The 20100-nt window shown below is 39.8% G+C and overlaps 1 long non-coding RNA gene and 1 other non-coding gene across 3 annotated transcripts in view; both read left to right on the forward strand.

Annotated features, from left to right (window-relative positions):
- LOC141583197 (uncharacterized) overlaps nt 1-20100 on the forward strand; it is a 776849-nt gene that overhangs the window by 374172 nt on the left and 382577 nt on the right. The window lies entirely within an intron of this gene.
- On the forward strand, nt 15538-15644 carry LOC141583222 (U6 spliceosomal RNA). The gene has a single exon (XR_012515915.1). It is a non-coding gene; the product is annotated as a U6 spliceosomal RNA (small nuclear RNA).

The following is a 20100-nucleotide window of genomic DNA, read 5'->3' on the forward strand; positions in this document are numbered from 1 at the left end:
TAGTTACATGACTGAAAAGAAAATTTGTACATTTCTGTGGTCTACAGTTTATCATGGAAACAATATAATTGATAGCATATCTTTTGACCTATTGGAATTTTAGGAATTTCATACAATTTTCAAACATATATCAATATTGATTACAATATAATCTGAAAAAGGTAAAATATTTCTTATTTTGACAGTGCTCCTTATGTAAAAATATGTCAAGTAATTCCATATATTTCTCTTTTGGATTTTTCAGTGCCCTCTTTTGCATTCCAAATTAAGAAGTCAAAAAGACTTAAATTTGAAGATAAAATTGGATTTGGGGAAGTGTATCAAATATATTAATATTGATATAAATATACTAAAGGCCTAAAACATTTGATATAAAATGGAATGCCAGGTCACAGTAAGTCATTTATTTAACCAAAATGGTAACTCAAAAAATGTTTAAAGGCAAAAGCCTTTACTCATTGATAGAAGACTCAGTTTTTCAAGCAATGTGCGTCTTTCCCTTCTTTTTCCTGTAATTTGTTTGAGGAGAGACAGAAATATTTTTTATTCTTTAATATTATGTTAAAATCATATTCAAGAAAGAAAGCCAAATTTCTCTCTTGCATTAGTGTACTGTTAATGTCAACTCAAATTTTTAATAAAACCTTAAAGATGAATTCATCCAGTCTTCATCAGTTTGACTATAAGTTGAAATTCTTATAAGCTTTTGATAACCTTTTACAAATTTGTATTAAACAAAGCTAGTGCTCTAAGAAAACCCTGTTGTGTTTTTATTCCAATGTTCAATTTATGGAAAAACTGAACAATACTCCTTTAAATTTAGCCAGTGTGTTCCCACGGTGTTTCTTTTACAAGATGACTAGTTCACAAACCTTCCACAACTTGCTCAAACCTTTAGCTTCATTCTATTTAAGTCAAAACATTTTTTAACCTTCTGAATGAAGCAAAAATTTACATTCTAATGCCTTATAATATTTTACTGAAAGCACATTTCACTTTTTCCACAAAGCTTCCATGTAAAAGTTTTTCATTAGTTTCAATTACATGTTACTCTGTTAGCTCTTAGCAATTTTTTTTTTTTTTTTTTTTTTTTTTTGGTGAAACACCTGGCAGGTAAGTGATTTTAATTTTGTACTAAGTATGAAGCCTAGGGCACCAGACACAAGTGCATGTAAAGTCTGACTTTTTAAAGCATAGCCAGGGAGCACGGCTAACTCCACATGGTCCCAGACCTTACCGAGAATCTAGTGACTCCAAAGCAGGTAAGTTGAACAAATTTTAAAAGTCAAAAAAAGCAGTTTATTACTTTAAAGCATTTTACAAACCTAATATCTGACCTGCCTAATTTAGAGCTAATGTCTTTATTTTACCAATAAACTTTAAAACTGTCTTTATTTCTCAAATATTACTAAAGTCATGTGAAGTAAAAGGTATTAGAGTTTTAATTTTTCTGAAAAAAATAATTTATTTAAACATTCATTATTTTAAAGCCAATTAGAGAGCTTTTTTATTTATAAACATCACCCACGACACATAAAAATACACAGAATAGATCCAGTAGTTGTAAGATTTTTCATTTGCCAGTTTTTGGTTTTCTTTTCTCTCTGATTTTTTTTTTTTTTTCACAATGAACTGATGATGTTCATATACATGGATTGTCATCAAATGTTTCAATTTAACAGGAGATTATAGAACACACTTTAACAGTATTCTAATTTGAAGAAAATATATATTTAGGCAAGGATTCATAGTATTTATCTTCTATGTCACTTTTAATTTTGCATTTGTGTACTGTAACATTTCTCTATATAATATTTTTAGTATGTTACTCATATTTGTAAAGATTACACATATCTCAGAGGTGAAGACTATAAATATTAAATGTATTCATTCTCCTATATTCTGAAGCACTTAAGTCAGAGGAACTAAATTATTCATTCTAATTTGACGACTCACTATCTTGTAACATATTATAATGCTTAGAAGAGCTCAGTAAAACAAAGCTCTAGTTACCTTGAAATTGTTTGTTTTTAAAACTTCATTAGGAAATAAATTCCAGTTCAAATTGTATTAATTATGCCCCTTGTTCTTCCATGTCTTTCCAACATAGGATTAGAAAGACTTTCTTTATAAGATTAGACTCAGGGAATTAGTACCCAATGTTGAAATTGGCTCTCAGGAAAGCTTCCAGAGAGGAAGGCTCTTAGTTGGGGACAGATAATCCTCATTTTTATTATTGTACACCGTTGCTTCCCTGAAAGTAAAGGAGAATCCTTGGGGATCGTGATCTATTTCTCTTCACTTTTTCTGATTTCCCTTCCCATGGTCAGGAATTTTTTTTTTTTTTTTTTTGTAATTAAGTTCTGAAGTGCATGTGCAGATCTTGCAGGATTGATGCATAGGTAAGCACATGTCATGGTGGTTTGCTGCCTGCATCCCCCCATCACCTACATGAGGCACTTCTCCCAATGTTCTTGTGCTGTGTTTTTCAGCTCCGTGAAGTCATTTATGTTCTTCTCTAAGCTGATTATTCTAGTTAGCATTTCATCTAACCTTTTTTCAAGGTTTTTAGCTTCTTTGCATTAGGTTAGAACATGTTCCTTTATCTCAGAGAAGTTTGTTATTACACATCTTCTGAAGCCTGCTTCTGTCAATTCATCAAATTCATTCTCCATCCAGTTTTGTTCCCTTGCTGGTTAGGAGTTGTGATCCCTTGGAGGAGGAGAGTCGTTCTGGTCTGCGGCGATTTCATTTTTTGTGTATATTTTTCTTCCAATCTTTGTGGACTTTTCTAAGTTTGGTCTTTGAAGTTGGTGACTTTGGGATGGGATCTCTGAGTGGATATTCTTTCTGTTGATGTTGAAGCTACGTCTTTCTCTCTCTTTCTGTTTTTTTTTTTTTTTTTTTTTTTTTCGTTTTTTTTTTTTTTTTTTTTAGTTTTTCTTCTAACAGGCCTCTCTGCTATAGGACTACTTGAGGTCGACTGGAGACTATGTTTGCCTGGGAATCATCTGTGGTGCTGCAGAATAGCGAGGATTGCTGCCTGTTCCTTTCTCTGGTAGCTTCATCCCGGAAGGGTACCCACCAGATATCAGCCAGAGCTCTCCTCTATGAGGTATCCTTCTGGATATATTGGGGTCAGTGAGCCACTTGAGGAGTTAGTCTCTCCCTTATCTGAGCTCAAGTGTGCTGGGAGCTTCATTGCTCCGTTGAAAGCTGCTGGGCAGGGATGTTTAAGTCTGCTGTAGCATAAGTCACAGCTAGCCCTTTCCCAGGTGCTCTGTCCCTGGAAGATAGGGTTTATTTATAAGTCTCTGATGTGCTGCTGCCTTTTTGTCAGAGGTGTCCTGCTCAGCAAGGAGGGAGTCTAGTCGCAATCTGCCTGTAGAGGCACTGCTGAGCTGCTGTGGGCTCAGTCCAGATGCTGTGTAAACTTTGCTTTTGTTTACACAGTTAAGGTTAGAACTGCCTTGGCATTGAGGGATGCCCTTCCCCTCACTGAGCTCCATCATCGCGGGTTGAGCTCAAACTGTTCTGCTGACTGTAAAACTGTCATGCCAGTGTGCTTCAGTTGGCTGGTCTTTGTTGTGGGACACCTGCCACTCAAGGTCACTTGGCTCCCTGCCTTCAGCTCCCCTTTTGTTCTGGGGAGTGGGAGGCTCTGTCTTGCAGGCGTTCCAGGTGCCAGCCAAAACGGCCACTGAGATTTGTGCTGAAAACTCATGTCACTGGCTGAAGTGGCCTCTTAGATTCATACTGGTCAGCCACAGCGCTTGTTGGCCCAGCTAAAATCTCCTGGTGCGGGATATAAAGACCATGGGACAAGTGCAGTATCTGAACTGAAGTGCAGGAGTGGCTTTAGAAGTTCCCCAATGGCCTCTGTTGGGTAGGAGGGACATCCTCCAGCCAGTTGCACTTCCCAGGTGAGTCAGTGCTCCACCCTGCCTCACTTTGCCCCCCTTAGGCTATGCTCACTGTTCAAGCAGTTCTATTGAGGTGAACCTGGTACTTCGATTGGAAATGCCGAGGTCACTTGCCTTCTGCATTGCGTTCACTGGGAACTGTGCTCCAGAGCAGTTCCTATTCTGCCATCTTGGCAGAAGTATGGAAGCTTCTAAAGAAGCTTTAAGTGCTAGTAAATATAGATTAAATGAATGAATGATAGATAAGCAAAAGAATTCGAGAAACAAGGTAGAAGGGAAAAGGAAGCAGAGCCAGAAGAAAATGGAGGAGACAAGTGTGGGGGGGAGGAGAAGAGAGAGAACAATGGCTGTAATAATTTTATTTAAAAAACATTATTTATAATAATTAGTATCACCCAATAGAAATGTGTTATTTAAGGGGAACACTCAACCCATCAACAATGAAAAGCAGCTAGGACACTGAAATTGATATTCCATATCATCAACTAAGTCAAATATATTTTATTAATAATATTTGATTGATTAATAAGAGAAGTAGCTTTTCTGTTTAGATTTTGAGAGATAATAAAAACAAATGCCAGTGTTTGCTATCCTTTCAAGCCATGTCCTCATATGTTTTAATTTTAGTGGGATAAGGGAAAAATGACTGTGGATAGTGACATTCCTCATTACTGTGACAACAGTCTCTCAAAGTTCTCACAGCACAATAATATAGTTTTAAAGACTCATTTATCAAATACTTTCACCCGATATTGAGAAAATATTTAAGGAGAATGAAACCAACTGGTGATTCTATTCTCATCATTTTTTAAGAATTTTTTAAAATTTTACTTTAAGTGCATAGTGTATCTGGCATTTCTCCTCATGTTATCCTTCCGCACCCTCCACTCCCTCCCCACTGCCCACTGTCCCTCTCCTAACCCCCACAACTGCCCCCAGTGTGTGATGCTTTTCTCCCTGAGTTCACGTGTTCTCATTGTTCCACACCCACCTATGAGTGAGAACATGTGGTGTTTGGCTTTCTGTTCTTGTGTCAGTTTCCTGAGAATGATGGTTTCCAGATTCATCTAAGTTGCTATGAAGGACATGAACTCATCGTTTTTTATGGCTGCTTACTATTCCATGGTGTATATGTACCATATTTTCTTTGTCCAGTGCATCATTGATGGGGATTTGGGTTGGTTCCAGGTCTTTGCTATTGTACACAGAACTGCAATGAACATATGTGTGCATGTGTCTTTATAGTAGAACAATTTATAGTTCTTTAGGTATATACCCAATAATGGGATTGCTGGGTAAAATGGAATTTCTATTTCTAGATCCTTGAGAAATCGCCAGACTGCCTTCAACAATGGTTGAACTAATTTACACTCCCCCAACTGTGTAAGAGTGTTCCTATGTGTCCACATTCTCTCCAGCGTCTGTTGTCTCTAGATTTTTTTGATGATCGCCATTCTAACTGGCATGAGATGATATATCAATGTGGTTTTAGTTTGCATTTCTGAAATGACCACTGATGATGAGCATTTTTTCATATGTTTGTTGGCCTCATATATGTCTTCTTTTGAGAAGTGTCTATTCATATTCTTTTCCCACTTTTACATGCGGTTGTTTGTTTTTTTCTTGTATATCTATTTTAGGTCCTTGTAGATTCTGGATATTAGCCCTTTGTCAGATGGGTAGATCACAAACATTTTTTCCCATTCTCTTGGTTGCTGATTTGCTCTAATGGTGATTTCTTTTACTGTACAGAAGCTGTGGAGGTTAATTAGATCACATTTGTCTATCTTGGCTTTTATTGCTATTTGCTATTGCTTTTGGTGTTTTAGTTAGGAAGTCCATGCCTATGCCTATGTCCTGTATGGTTTTGCCTACATTTTCTTCTAGAGTTTTTATGGTGTTAAGTTTTATGTTTAAATCTTTGATCCATGTAGAGTTAACTTTAGTGTAAGGTGACAGGTAGGGGTCCAGTTTCTGCTTTCAGCATATTGCTAGCCAGTTTTCCCGACACCATTTATTAAACGTGGAGTCCTTTCCTCATTGGTTGTTTTGCCAGATTTGTCAAAGATCAGATGGTTGTAGATGTGTGGTGTTTCTTTTGGGGTCTCTGTTCTGTTCCATTGGTCTATGTCTCTGTTTTGGTACCAGTACCGTGCTGTTTTGATTACTATAGCCTTGTGTTATGGTTTGAAGTCTGGCAATGTAATGTCCCTGGCTTTGTTCTTTCTGCTTAGAATTGTCTTGGCTATGTGGGATCTCTTGTGATTCTATATGAAGTATAAAGTGCTTTTTTTTTTCAGTTCTGTGAAGAAGTTCATTGGTAGCTTGATGGGGATAGCATGGAATCTATAATTACTTTGGGCAGTATGGCCATTTTCATGATACTGATTCTTCCTAACCCTGAGCATGGAATATTTCTCCATCTGTTTGTGTCCTCTGTTATTTTGTTGAGCAGTGGTTTGTAGTTCTCCTTGAAGACGTCCTTTACATACTTAGTTGTATTCCTTGGTATTTTATTCTCTTTGTAGCAGTTGTGAATGGGAGTTTACTCTTAATTTGGCTCTCTGTTTGTCTGTTGGTTAATAGGAATGCCTGTGACTTCTACACAATTATTTTGTATCCTGAGACTTTGCTGAAGTTGCTTCTCAGTTTCAGAAGATTTTTGGACTGAGACGATGGTCTTCTAAATATACAATCATGTCATCTGCAAATAGAGACACTATGACTTCCTTATTTCATAATCGATTACCCTGTATTTATTTTTCTTGGCTGATTACTCTGGCTAGAACATCCAATAATATGTTGAATAGGAGTGGTGAGAGAGGGCATCCTTGTCCAGTGCCTGATTTCAAAGGAATTCTTCCAGCTTTTGCCCGTTCAGTATGATATTGAACTGAACAAGCTGTAGGCTTGTCATACATAGCTTTTATCATTTTATGATAAATTCCGTCAGTACCTAGTTTATTGAGAGTTTTTAGCATGAAGGGCTGTTGAATTTTATCAAAGACCTTCTCTGCATCTATTGAGATAATCGTGATTTTTGACTTTGGTTCCTTTATGTGATGGACTACATTTATGGATTTGCATATGTTCAACCAGTCTTGCATTCCTAGGGTGAAGCCTACTTGATCGTGACGGATAAGCTTCTAGATGTGCTGTTGCAGTCAGTTTGCCAGTATTTTATTGAAGATTTTTTCATCGATATTCATCATGGAGATTGGGCTGAAGTTTTCTTTTTTAGTTGAGTCTCTGCCCGGTTTTGGTATCAGGAAGATGTTGGTCTCACAAAATGAGTTAGGGAGGAGTCTCTCTCTTCGTATTGATTGATAGTTTCAGAAGGAATGAAACCAGCTTCTTTTTGTATTTCTGGTAGAATTCATCTGTGAACCCTCTGGACCTGGCCTTTTTTTGGTTGGTAGGCTATTGATTCCTGCCTCTACTTCAGCCCTTGTTATTGGACTACTCAGGGTTTCAACTTCCTCCTGGTTTCGTCTTCGTAGAGTACAAGTGTCAAGGAATTTATTCATTTCGTCCAGATTTACTGGTTTATATGCATAGAGTTATTTGTAGTAATCTCTGATTGTAGTTTGTATTTCTGTGGAGTCAGTGATGATATCCCCTTTATCGTTTTCTATTGCATCTATTTCATTCTTCTCCCTTTTCTTTTTTATTAATCTGGCTAGGGCTCTGTCTATTTTGTTGATCTCTTCAAAAAATCTGCTCCTGGACTTATTGATTTTATGAAGGGCTTTTTGTGTCTCTGTCTCCTTCAGTTCTGTTCTGATCTTAGTTAATTCTTGTCTTCTGCTAGCTTTTGAGATTTTTTTGACCTTTCTCCTCTAGCTCTTTCAATTTTTACGATAGAGTGTCAATTTTCAATCTCTCCTTGCTTCTCTAGTTGGCATTTATTACTATAAATTGCCTTCTCGACACTGCTTTAAAAGTGTCCTGGCGATTCTGGCACGTTGTGTCTTTGTTCTCATTTGTTTCAAAGAACATCTATATTTCTACCTTCATTTCATTGTTTATCCAGTCAACATTCAGGAGGCAGTTGTTCTATTTTCATGAAGTTCTGCAGTTCTGAGTTAGTTTCTTAATTCTGAGTTCTAATTTGATTGCATATAATCTGAGAGATTGTTTGTTATGATTTCCTTTGTTTTGCATTTGCTTAGGAGTGATTTATTTCAAATTATGTGGTCAGTTTTAGAGTAGGTGCTGTGTGGTGCTGATCAGAATGTATATTCTATGGATTTGGGTTGGATATTTCTGTAGATGTCTATTAGGTCTGCTTGGTCCAGATCTGAATTCAAGTCCTGGACCTCCTTCTTAATTTTCTGTCTCAATGATATATCTAACAGTGACAATGGACTGTTAAAGTCTCCCACTATTATTATGTGCGAGTCTAAGTGTCTTTGTAGGTCATTAAGGACTTCCTTTATGTACCTCGGTGCTACCCTGGTGCCCCTGTATTGAGTGCATAAATATTTAGGATCGTTAGCTCTTCTTGTTGCATTGATCCTTTTACCTTTATGTAATGCCCTTCTTTGTGTCTTTTGATCTTTGTTGTTTTAAAGTCCATTTTATCAGAGACTAGGATTGCAGCTCCTGCTTTTTATTTGCTCTCAATTTGCTTGACACGTCTTTCTGCATCCCTTTATTTTTAGCCTACATTTGTCCTTACACAAGTGATGAGTTTCCTGAACACAGCACACTGATGGGTTTTGATATTTTATACAATCAAATGGTCTATGTCTTTTAATTGGGTCATTTAGTCCACTTACATTTAAGGATAATTTTGTTATGTGTGAATTGGATACTGCCATTTTGATGCTAGCAGGCTGTTTTGTCCTTTAGTTGACACATTGTCTTCATTGTGTCGATGGTCTTTACCATTTGGTACATTTTTGGAGTGGCTGTTACTGATTGCTCCTTTCCTTGATTAGTGCTCCTTTCAGGAGCTCTCATAAGGCAGGCCTGGTGGTGAGAAAATCTCTCAGTAATTGCTTGTCCATAAAGGATTTTCTTTCTCCTTTGAATGTGAAACTTAGTTTGGCTGGATATCAAATTCTAGGTTGACAGTTCTTTTCTCTAAGGATGTTGAATATTGGCCCCCACTCTCTTCTGGCTTGTAGGTTTTGTTTGGAGAGATCCACTGTGAGTCTGGTGGGATTCCCTTTGTGGATAACCTGACTTTCTCTTTTGCTGCCCTTAGCATTATTTCCTTCATTTCAACCCTGGTGAATCTGACGATTATGTGTCTTGGGGTTGCTCTTCTTGAGGTATATCTTTGTGGTGTTCTCCATACTTCCTGGACTTGAATAGTGGCCTGCCTTGCTGGGTTGGGGAAGTTCTCCTCGATAATATCCTGAAGAGTGTTTTCCAGCTTGCATTCATTCTTTCTGTACATTGAGGTACACCTATCAAATGTAGGTTAGGTCTTTTCACATAATCCCATATTTCTTGGAGGCTTTGTTCATTTCTTTTCACTCTTTTCTCTCTATTCTTGCCTTCTTATTTTACTTCATTGCATTGATTTTCAATCTCTGATATTTTTTATTCTGCTTGGTCAGTTTTGCTTTTGAAACTTTTGAATGCTTCATGAAGTTGTCGTGCTGTGTTTTTCAGCTCCATCAAGTCGTTTCTATTCTTCTCTAATCTATTTATTCTAATCAGTATATCATCTAACCTTTTTTCTAGGTTCTTAGTTTCTTTGCATTGGGTTAGCACGCGTTCTTTTAGCTCTGAGAAGTTTGTTATTACCCACCTTCTGAAGCCGATTTCTGTCAATTCATCAGATTCATTCCCCATCTATCTTTGATCCTTAGCTGGTGAGGAGTTATGATCCCTTGGATGAGAAGAAGTCTTCTGGTTTTTGGTGTTTTCTTCCTTTTTGCGCTGGTTTCTTCCCATCTTAGTGGCTTTATCTACCTGTGGTCTTTGTACTTGGTGACTTTCAGGTGGGCTCTCTAAATGGATGCCCTTTTTATTGATGTTGAAGCTATTTCTTTCCACTTAGTTTTCCTACTAACAGTCAGGCCCCTCTGCTGAAGGATCACTGGAGGTGCTGTCAAGATCCCACACACCTGGAGATCACCCGTGGGGCTGCAGAACAGCAAGGGTTGCTGCCAGTTTCTGCCTCCGCTATCCTCATACCAGAATGGTACCCACCAGATGTTGGCCTGAGCTTTCCTTTATGAGGTGTCTTTTTGTGTATATGGGGCTCAGAGGACTGCTTGAGGAGACATTCTGTCCCTTATAAGAGCTCAAGTGCTGCGCTGGGAGTTCTGCTGTTTCGTGCAGAGCTGCTGGGCTGGTACCATTAACTCTGCTGCAGCTGAACTCATAACCTGCTGTTTTCCCAGGTGCTCTGTCCTAGGAAGGTCAGCCTTATTTATAAGTTCCTGCCATGCTGCTGCCTTTTTTCATGGATGCCCTGCCTGGCACAAAGTAGTCTACATCGATAGTGGCAGACTTCCTTGGTATTGGGGGATGCCCTTCCCCCCTCGGAGTTAGGCCATCCCAGTTCCAGCTTCTCTTGTTGTGAAACTCTTAATCCAGAGTGTTTCAGATTTCTTGTCTCGTGAGTGTGGTACCCGTCAAGCCAGATCACATCACCTGGTTTCCTGTCTCAGCCCCCTCCCTTTCAGTTGAATGGACAGCTCTGTCTCCCAGGCATTCCAGGCACCAGTTGAAATGGCCACCCAAACTTTTGTGAGTTTCTTTGTCCTGATGCATCCCTGGCTGAAACTGCTGAAATGAAAACTCATGACGCTTTTATGCTCAGGAATCTCCTGGTCTGTTGGCAGTGAAAACTTCTTTGGAAATGTAGTGAGCACTCACTCTCTGTGCTGTTCTTGCCTGGAACTACATTCTGAAGATGTTCCTATTCAGCCATCTTGGATCTTCCTTAATCTTATGATTTCTAAGAAAAACTCTATAAGTCGTATCTTATTTATTATTAATATTTTGAATTAAAATCTTCTTTTGTATGATGTGTTTACACCACAGACGTAATGGTGATTTTCTGGAGGATCACTAGAACTAGCATCAGACAACATAGGGAAAATTCTTCACAATATACTATATACATCTGTGTGTATTACACACATGTACATATGAATACACACACACACACACACACATATATACACCTATATACTATATACTATATATATACACACACACACACACTCACACATTTATTTTGAAACAGAGTCTCACACAGTCTGTCGCCCAGGTTGGAGTGCAATGGCATGATCTCAGCTCACAGCAACCTCCACCTCCTGGTTCACATGATTCTCCTACCTAAACCTTTTGAGTAGCTGGGATTACAGGTGCACACCACCATTCCTGGCTAATTTTTTTTATTTTTAGTAGAGACGAAGTTTCCCTATGCTGGCCACACTGGTCTCGAACTTCTGACCTCGTGATCCACGCACCTCAGCAGCTAGGATTATAGGTGTGAGCCACTGCGCCCAGCCACATGTAGAAGTGCAGTACTACATAGAACACTGAACATTACATGCTGCTGGGATTACAGGTGTGAGCCACAGTATCCAGCTGCATATATTTTTTTATTTCTCTTTTTAAGAATCCTGATCTTAAATGAGTTCACAGTTGGATGTAGAAGTGCAATGCTTAGATGCAGATGTGTACATATAGAAGGATACAATACTTAGATGTAACAGTTATGAATAAATGTAATTCTTATAACTGACTATAACAGTATTAGAAAAGTCATATATTGATAAAACCTTCTTCAGAAAAAGGAACTTAAAAACTTAGAGGAACTGCTTCTGTTTAAATATATGCATAGCTAAGGCTCTTACAATGGTGTGGTTTATAGGATAGATATCAGAGTGTAAATCCAATTTTTAAAACGTAGTCAAATGTATTAATCTTATATTTTATGCCTATGATTATTTTGTAATTCAGAGAATGGCTTTTCCAATTCAAAAATTCTTTAAAATCCTCTAGTGATTTATTTTTCATGGTGTTTAAAGCAATATTGAAACTTTCTGGAATTTACACTCTATTAGGTTTGAAGTTTTGTTCAACTTTTTTTCAGTAACATATTCACCATGGGAATTCTTTCATTATACAAATATACATCTTATGCTTTAAATTCAGAGGAAATTATGATATGTTATTCTATTGTGTGCTAACTAAAATGTTGCTTTGTTGACTTAGAGTTCTCTTAGCCATAAGAAAGAAAAAGATCTCTTGCATGAAAATAGCATGTTCTGGGAAAAAAATTGCCATGCTTAGACTGGAACTAGACAAAATTCAACAGCAGAACCTGCTAAGGGAAAAAAAAAAATTAGAGGACATTGAAAGTGTGAAAGAAAAGAATGCTAATATTCTTAAGGACATAAAATTGGATAAGGAAGAATGATAAAAGATGGTATTTAAGGAGAGTGGACAGCTTAGCATTTTGACAACGAAGAATAAAATGGTCAGTTCTGAATTGGAGAATGTAAGACACAACTAGGAAACACTGGAAATGGAAATTCAATCATGTCCTTGTAGACTGGCTACTGCTCTACATGACTGTGACCAAAGCCAGATAGGAGAAAGCAACTTCTTTCCAGAGAACAAAACCTCAACAGGTTTATTTACAGGAGACAATGAATTCTCATACATCTAACCTGAAAGAGAACAGCAAGATTCTTTCTGAACAACTGTAATGCTTATTGTAAAAATTAACAGCCTAAAAATTCAGCTCCATCACACAAGATAAACTGTGAAAGAAAAGACAGGACAGGCTGCCATCTTTCCTGTTGGAGGAACTTAATTATTCCAGCCTGTGGGCATTGGAGAGTACAAACCGACCAGGGGCAGAAGAGTTCCCGCAGCACAGCACAGCTGCTTTACCAAATCATGGCCAGACAGCTTCTGTTAGCAGGCTCCTGATCCTGTTCCTTCTTACTGAACAGGACCTCCCACCTTGTGCTTACAGCTACCCTCACAGGTGTTCCCTGGCCAATGGAGATTTGAAATATTCCTTAGACAGAGCTCCCACAGAGAAAGGCAGGCCACCATCTTTGCTGTTTGGATGACTAGGTTCTGGCCTTAGGGCTTTTTAGAACCCAAGCTGACCAGAGGTGTAAGTGGTAGCTCAGCACAGCAGAGCCACCTTGCAAAAACATAGCCAGACCCTTGTTTAAGTCAATCCCCAACAACATTCCTAATCACTGGGTACAGCCTTTCAACAGGTTCTCTGGCTGCCTTCACTGCTGTTCTCTGGCTGACAGATGTTTCAGGCCTCCCTGAATCAGAGCTTCCAGAGAGAGGACCAGACTGTAATCTTTGTTGCTTGGGCAACTCAGCCATTTCAACCTTGGGACTTCAGAGTGTCTGAGGCAACCAGGGGCTGAAGTGAACCCCCAGCACAGCACAGCTGCTCTACAGAAACATGGCCAGACTTTTTTAAAAGCAAGTCTCTGATCTTGTTCCTCCTGACTAGACAAGACTTCTGAAATTGTTTCCAGCCACCTCTCGTAGTTGTGTCCAGATTGGCAACAGGATTGTACCTCAGTGGTACAGAGGTCCCAGAGGAAGAGGCAGGCTATTATCTTTGTCTTTTTGCAGGATTCGCTAGTGATACCTTGAGTCGCTGGAAGATATGAGGCAATTAGGTACTGGAGTGGACCCCCAGTATACCACAGCAGCCTTATGGGAAAGTGGCTGAACCGTTACGTGGGTGCTGGTTTCCATATCTCCTCGATGAGCAGGTCCTCCTGGCTTGGGTCTTTATCCAGGACCCCACTGAAACCATCAAGCCAGTAGCAACTTGGCAATTTCTTGGACAGAGCTTCACAGATCGACTGAAATCCTCTCTGCCACTGCCTCTGCAGTGGATCTGCCCTTGTTACCTTCAGAATATCAAGAAAGCAAAGACCCTAAGTGCCATATTGATAACTCTAACAAGCTGCAGTTGACCCAAGGAACAAGGCAGTCCATCTCTTGTGGATACCACATACCCCCCACTGCTTATCACTGGACAGGGAACTCTGGCTTGGGCCCATAGAACAGACCCTCCATCCTGGGGTGATTACACTAAGTGATGGCTAACTCACATCTTTCTGGGGTAGAGCCCGCAGGAGACAAGCAAAGTGATGGAGCAGGAAGCCAGCTGATGTGAAGCCCAGAGGGCAGGCACAGCTATCTCTCTAGGCTCTACTGGGTCTTATGAGACACTTTATCCCAGCACTTTAGGAGTGTGGAGGTCAGATCAGCCACATCTCATGTGAAGATTGCCCAGCAGAGATCAGGTATGAGATTTTCCCTATTAATAAAAGGAGACTTGCTTTAAAAAGTCTGGCCACGTTTTTGTAGAGCAGCTGTGCTGTGCTGGGGCCTCACTTTTCAGAGAGTTATCGGAGGCGTGATATCTACTGGGCATTCTTGCACATGAGATGAAGCTGGTCTGACCTCAGCACTCCTTAGTCTGCTTGCCTCTCCCAGGGCCCCAGCCTGGCCACGCCTGCCTACAGGGCACTCTCAGCTGCCCACACCTTTGTTTCTGTGCCAGTGGACCATGCCTGAGCAGTAAAGAGATGCAGCAAAGCGGACCCTTCAGGCACGCAGCATCCTCTACATTGCCTCTCCATACTGAAGCTCTTTATACAAAAACGTCCTACATCACTTTGCTGGTGTGTGTTTACATGAGTGGATTTTGCTGCACTTGCCCTACTAGCACATGGGAATGTAGCACGCACTTCAACCCACACCAACTCCCATTGAAGAAAGAGCCATGGTAGGCAGAGGAACAAAATCACAACCTCTGCCAACACCTTCTCCTTGTGCTAATTCTGTGCACGAAAAGGGAATGCTAATATACGTTGAGTGGTCGTTGCTGCTTAGGGGGTCACAGAGATGGCACCCAGACATGCACAGGCCAGCACCCTGGCCTGAACCAACACTGCCTCCAGTGCAACAGCACACACAGCAGGGGTCTTCTGCCCGCCACCAAGCTGTCTTGCCTCCACCACTTCCACCACTGGGCAAATGCCAACAGGGAAGCAGGTAGGTTTGCATCTGCTAGCACTCTGCCAACACCTGCCACACTTTGCTTCCTTCAGTGCAGTAGACTCCAAACTTCGAGGAGCCAGAGAAAAAAGTTGAGACCCAATATAAGTTTCCCAGAATTAAAGCACACAGTCCAGGAATTGAGAGATGAATATTGGCCCACTGAAATCCTCCAAAACCAAAGGCAGCTGCCTGCTTCTACCTTAAACCACAATCAAACCCTCCTGATCATCAAACATGATAAAAGAAAAATATCCTGTGCAAAGGTTAGCAACCTCAAAGGTTGAAGGTGAATAAGCTCATAAAGATGAGGAAGAATCAGGGCAAGAACACTGAAACTCAAGAAGTCAGCATGCCTTCTTTCCTCCAGATGATTACATCAACTGTTCAGCCTGTTCAAGTTTTCAGAACTGGCCAGAGGCTGACATGTCTGCAATGATACAAGTAGAATTCAGAATGTGGGTAGAAACAAAGTTCACTAAGTGAAAGAAGTATGTCAACATCCAATGCAAGGAGGCCAAAAATCGTTGTAAAACATCGCAGGAGCTAACAGGCAATATATCCAGTATAAAGAACATTACTGGTGCTCACTTTGGCAGCACATATATTAAAATTGGAATGATTCAGAGAAGATTAGCATGGCCCCTGCTCAAGGAGGACTTAAAAATTCATGAAGCATTGCATATTTGTAGAAAAAATCAATATCGTGAAAATGGCCATACTACCCAAAGTAATTTATAGATTCAATGCTGTCCCCATCAAGCTACCAATGACCTTATTCACAGAACTGGAAAAACCCACCTTAAGCTTCATATGGAAGCAAAAGAGAGTGTGGATATCCAAGACAATGCTAAGCACAAAGAACAAAGCCAGAGGCATCATGCTACCCGATTTCAAACTATAATACAAAGCTACAGTAATCAAAACAGCATGGTACTGGTACTAAAACAGAGAAATAGACCAATGGAACAGAACAGAGGTCCTGGTGGCAATGGCACTCATCTACAACCATCTCATCTTTGACAAACCTGACAAAGACAAGCAATGGGAAAAGGATTTCTTGTTTAATAATTGTTGTTGGGAAAACAGGCTACCAGTGTCCAGAAAGCAGAAACTGGACCTCTTCCTTTCACCTTACAGTAGAATTACCTCCAGATGGATTAAAGATCTAGACATAAGACCTAATGCCATAAAAAAATCTAGACAAAAAATAGGAAAAGCCATACAGGACATAGGTGTAGGCAAGTACTTCATGACTAAAACACCAAAAGCATTGGCAACAAAAAGGAAAATAGACAAATGGGACCTTATTAAACTCCAGAGCTTATGTACAGCAAAAGAAACCATCATTAGAGTGAGCCAGCAACCAGCAGAATGAGAAACAATTATTGCAATCTACCCATCTGACAAATGGCTGATATCCATAATCTACAAAAAATAAAGCAGATTTACAGGGAAAAAAACAAGCAAACCCGTTCAAATGTGGACAAAGGATATGAACAGACACTTTTGAAAAGAAGATATATCTGAGGGCAATAAACATGTGAAAAAATACTCATCATCACTGGTTATTAGAGAAATCAAAATCACATTGAGATATCACCTCATGCCAGTTAGAATGGTGACCATTAAAAAATCTGGAGACAACAGATACCAGAGAGCATGTGGAGAAATAGGAACAATTTTACAGTCTTGCTAGAAGTACAAACTAGTTGAACCATTGTGGAAGGCAGTGTGGCACTTGCTCAAGGGCCTGGAAATTGTAATTCCATTTGACCCAGCAATCCCATTACTGGGTATATACCCAAAGGATTATAAATCATTCTATTATAAAGAAACATGCACATGTATATTCACAGTGGCACTGTTTACAATGGTAAAGAACTGAAAACAGCCCAAATTTCCAGAGATGATAAACTGGACAAGGAAATTGTGACACACATACACCACGGAATATTATGCAGCCACAAAAAACGATGAGTTTGTGTCCTTTGTAGGGACATGAATCAATCTGGAAACCATCATTCTCAGCAAACTGACAGAAGAACAGAAAATCCAACACTGCATGTTCTCACTCATAGGCAGGTGATGAATAATGAGAACACATGGACACAGGGAGGGAAGCATCACACACAGGGGTCTTTTTGGGGGTGGCCAACAGGGGGACACCAGGGGTTGGGGAGGTCAGGGAGGGATTACCTGAAGAGAAATGCCAGATGTATGTGACGGGATGGAGGCAGGAAACCACATTGCCATGTGTGTACCTATGCAACAATTCTGCATGATCTGCATGTGTACCCTATAACCTGAAGTACAGCTTTTAAAAAAAGAATAAACTGATGTGATAGAGCTGAAAAGCACACTACATGAATTTTATAATGCAGCCACATGGTAATTGTGTGTGATTGCCTTATAAAAATTTTTGTAATGTATGTGGGCACCCAAGGGTGCCCTGTAAGCAGGTATGGCCAGGCTGGGGTCCTGGGAGAGGCAAGCAGACTAAGGAGTGCTGAGGTCAGACCAGCACCATCTCATGTGCAAGACCACCTAGTAGAATAGATCAAGCAAAGGTAAGAGTCTCAGAGCTTGAAAACTGGCTTTCTGAAAGAAAAGAGGCAAGAATGGGGGAAAAGAATGAAAAGGAATGAACAAAACCTTTGAGAAATAAAGGATTATGTAAAAAGGTGAAATATATGCCTTATTAATGTACCTGAAAGAGATGACAAAAATGTAACCAAATTGGAAAACATATTTCAGAATATCATTCATCAGAATTTCCCCAACCTAGCCAGACAGAACAACATTGAATTCAGGAAATCCAGAGAACCTCATATATGCCACAAGAAGAACACCTCTAAGACACATAATCATCAGGTTCTCTGAGGTCAAAATGAAATAAAAATTGTCAAAGGCAGCTAGGGAGAAAGACAAAGTCACCTACAAAAGGAATCCCTTCAGACAAACAGTGAACCACTCAGCTGAAATCCCACAAGCCAGAAGAGATATTCAACTACTTAAAGAAAAAAATTTCAACCTGGAACTTCAAGTCCAGCAAAACTAAGTGTCATAAGTGAAGGAGAAATAAGATCATTTTCAGGCAAGCAAATGCTGAGGGAATTCATTACCAGCAGATCTACCTTACAAGAGCTCCTGAAAGTAGAATTTAATATGGAAAGAAAAGATCATCACCAGCCACTACAAAAATGCACTGAATTACACAGACCAGTGATGCTAAAAAACCAACCACGTATGCAAGTCTGTGAAGTTATCAATTAGGAGCGTGATGACAGGATCAAATCCTTACATATCATTGCTAACTTTAAATGTAAATGGGCTAAATGCTCCAATTGAAAGACATAGGGCAGCAAGATAGATAAAGAGCCAAGACTCATTTGAGTATGCTGTCTTTAAGAGACCCATCTCACATGAACTCCCACACATAGGCTCAAAATGAATGGAGAAAAATCCTTCAAGTAAATGGGAAACAGAAAAAAGCAGGTGTTGCAATCCTGGTTTCTGACAAAACAGGCTATACGAATACAGATAAAAAGAGAAGGACATGGGCCCGGCGCGGTGGCTCAAGCCTGTAATTCCAGCACTTCGGGAGGCCGAGGCGGGCGGATCATGAGGTCAAGAGTACAAGCCAATCCTGGCCAACATGGTGAAACCCCATCTCTACTAAAAATAAAAAAATAAAAAAAAATATTAACTGAGCGTGGTGACATGAGACTGTAGTCCCAGCTACCTAGGAGGCTGAGGCAGGAGAATTGCTTGAACCCAGGACACAGAGGTTGCAGTGAGTTGAGATTGCACCACTGCACTCCAGTCTGGTGCCTGGCAACAGAGCGAGACTCTACCTCAGAAGAAAAAGATAAAAAAAAGAGAAGGACATTACCAATGTGGCCCTGACCTTCAATAAATGTCATTATTGCTTGATACCAACCTGGGCTATCCTTATTGTTCAAACCAATAGGATAGATGATTTGCTGAGGTTTGGGAGCTTCTGCCCTCCGGAGCGTCCCAGATCTCCCAAAATTTGGTTCAGAGCTAAGGCTGATTTTGCTTTACAGCTCCTTTTATGAAGTTTTTCTCATTTCTGGTAAGGAAGACAAGTTGTTCTGCTTCCATGATGGTGGAGAGCAGGAACTTCGTTTCTTGAGTTTCAGCTTGCTTCTGGCAGGAAATGTGGGTGTGAATTTTTTCCTACTTCTAAGATGGTAGAGAACAGTCATCAGCCTGAGGCTTATTTCCAAGTAAGTGGCTAAATTAGAGATTTGTCTTAAAATTTTTCCTTAATGACTAAAAGTTAAGATTACCAACCACTTAGTTTTAATTTCTCCTTAACATTATGATACTCAGTAATCATATTTATTGTACATTTTTTTTATTTTCTTAACTTTTTTATTTATTTATGTTTGGGATTTTGTTGTTATTTCACTTTTCTTTCATCAATTATGACTATATCTTTCTGACTTGGTCAAATCCAAGGGAATATTCAAATTTTAGGAAGCAAGTCATCTGAATTGGCTAAAACTCTTGTAGCTGCCAAGTACGTATTTTCTAATTCGCAGAAATTTCTTCTTTTTTTTAACCTAGTTAAAAAAATTTTCTGTCATATTAGGCCATCTTTTACCAGCCAAGGCCAGACGGAAGGAGCACTGGTGACCTTCCAATCCTAAGATTCTGCCCTGTTCCCTACAGCAACCTGAGTTTGGTTCCTAAGTCTAGTTCTTTCTGGTTTGGTATTTGTTACTTTTAAAATATCAGCAGTTTTTCCCAGCTATGATGTCGTAGTAAGAGATTCAAAAGGATTTCCTTTAAGAGCTTCATAATTAAAAGCAGATTGGGGACAAGAGATCCAAGATGGCTGATCACTAGCAGCTCGGGATTGTAGCTCCCAGTGAAAGTGCAAAGAACGAGAGGACACCGCACCATCACATGAATTCTTGTTGCTCACGCACCAGGAGATTCCCAGTGGAGGAGCCCCATGGGTCGCTATCGCGACTCTTGTGACCGGCGAAGCGGTTTTGCCGGTGCCTCAGAGCGTCAGTTCTTGGTGCAGAGTCAGAAAAGCACCATCAATCTTAACACTGCTGATTTAGTCAGCGCAGTGGGTTGCTCAGATTTTGGCACTGAGAATCAGTAA

Source organism: Saimiri boliviensis (assembly GCF_048565385.1).
Source record: "Saimiri boliviensis isolate mSaiBol1 chromosome 19 unlocalized genomic scaffold, mSaiBol1.pri SUPER_19_unloc_1, whole genome shotgun sequence".
In the NCBI taxonomy this organism is placed as follows: domain Eukaryota; kingdom Metazoa; phylum Chordata; class Mammalia; order Primates; family Cebidae; genus Saimiri; species Saimiri boliviensis.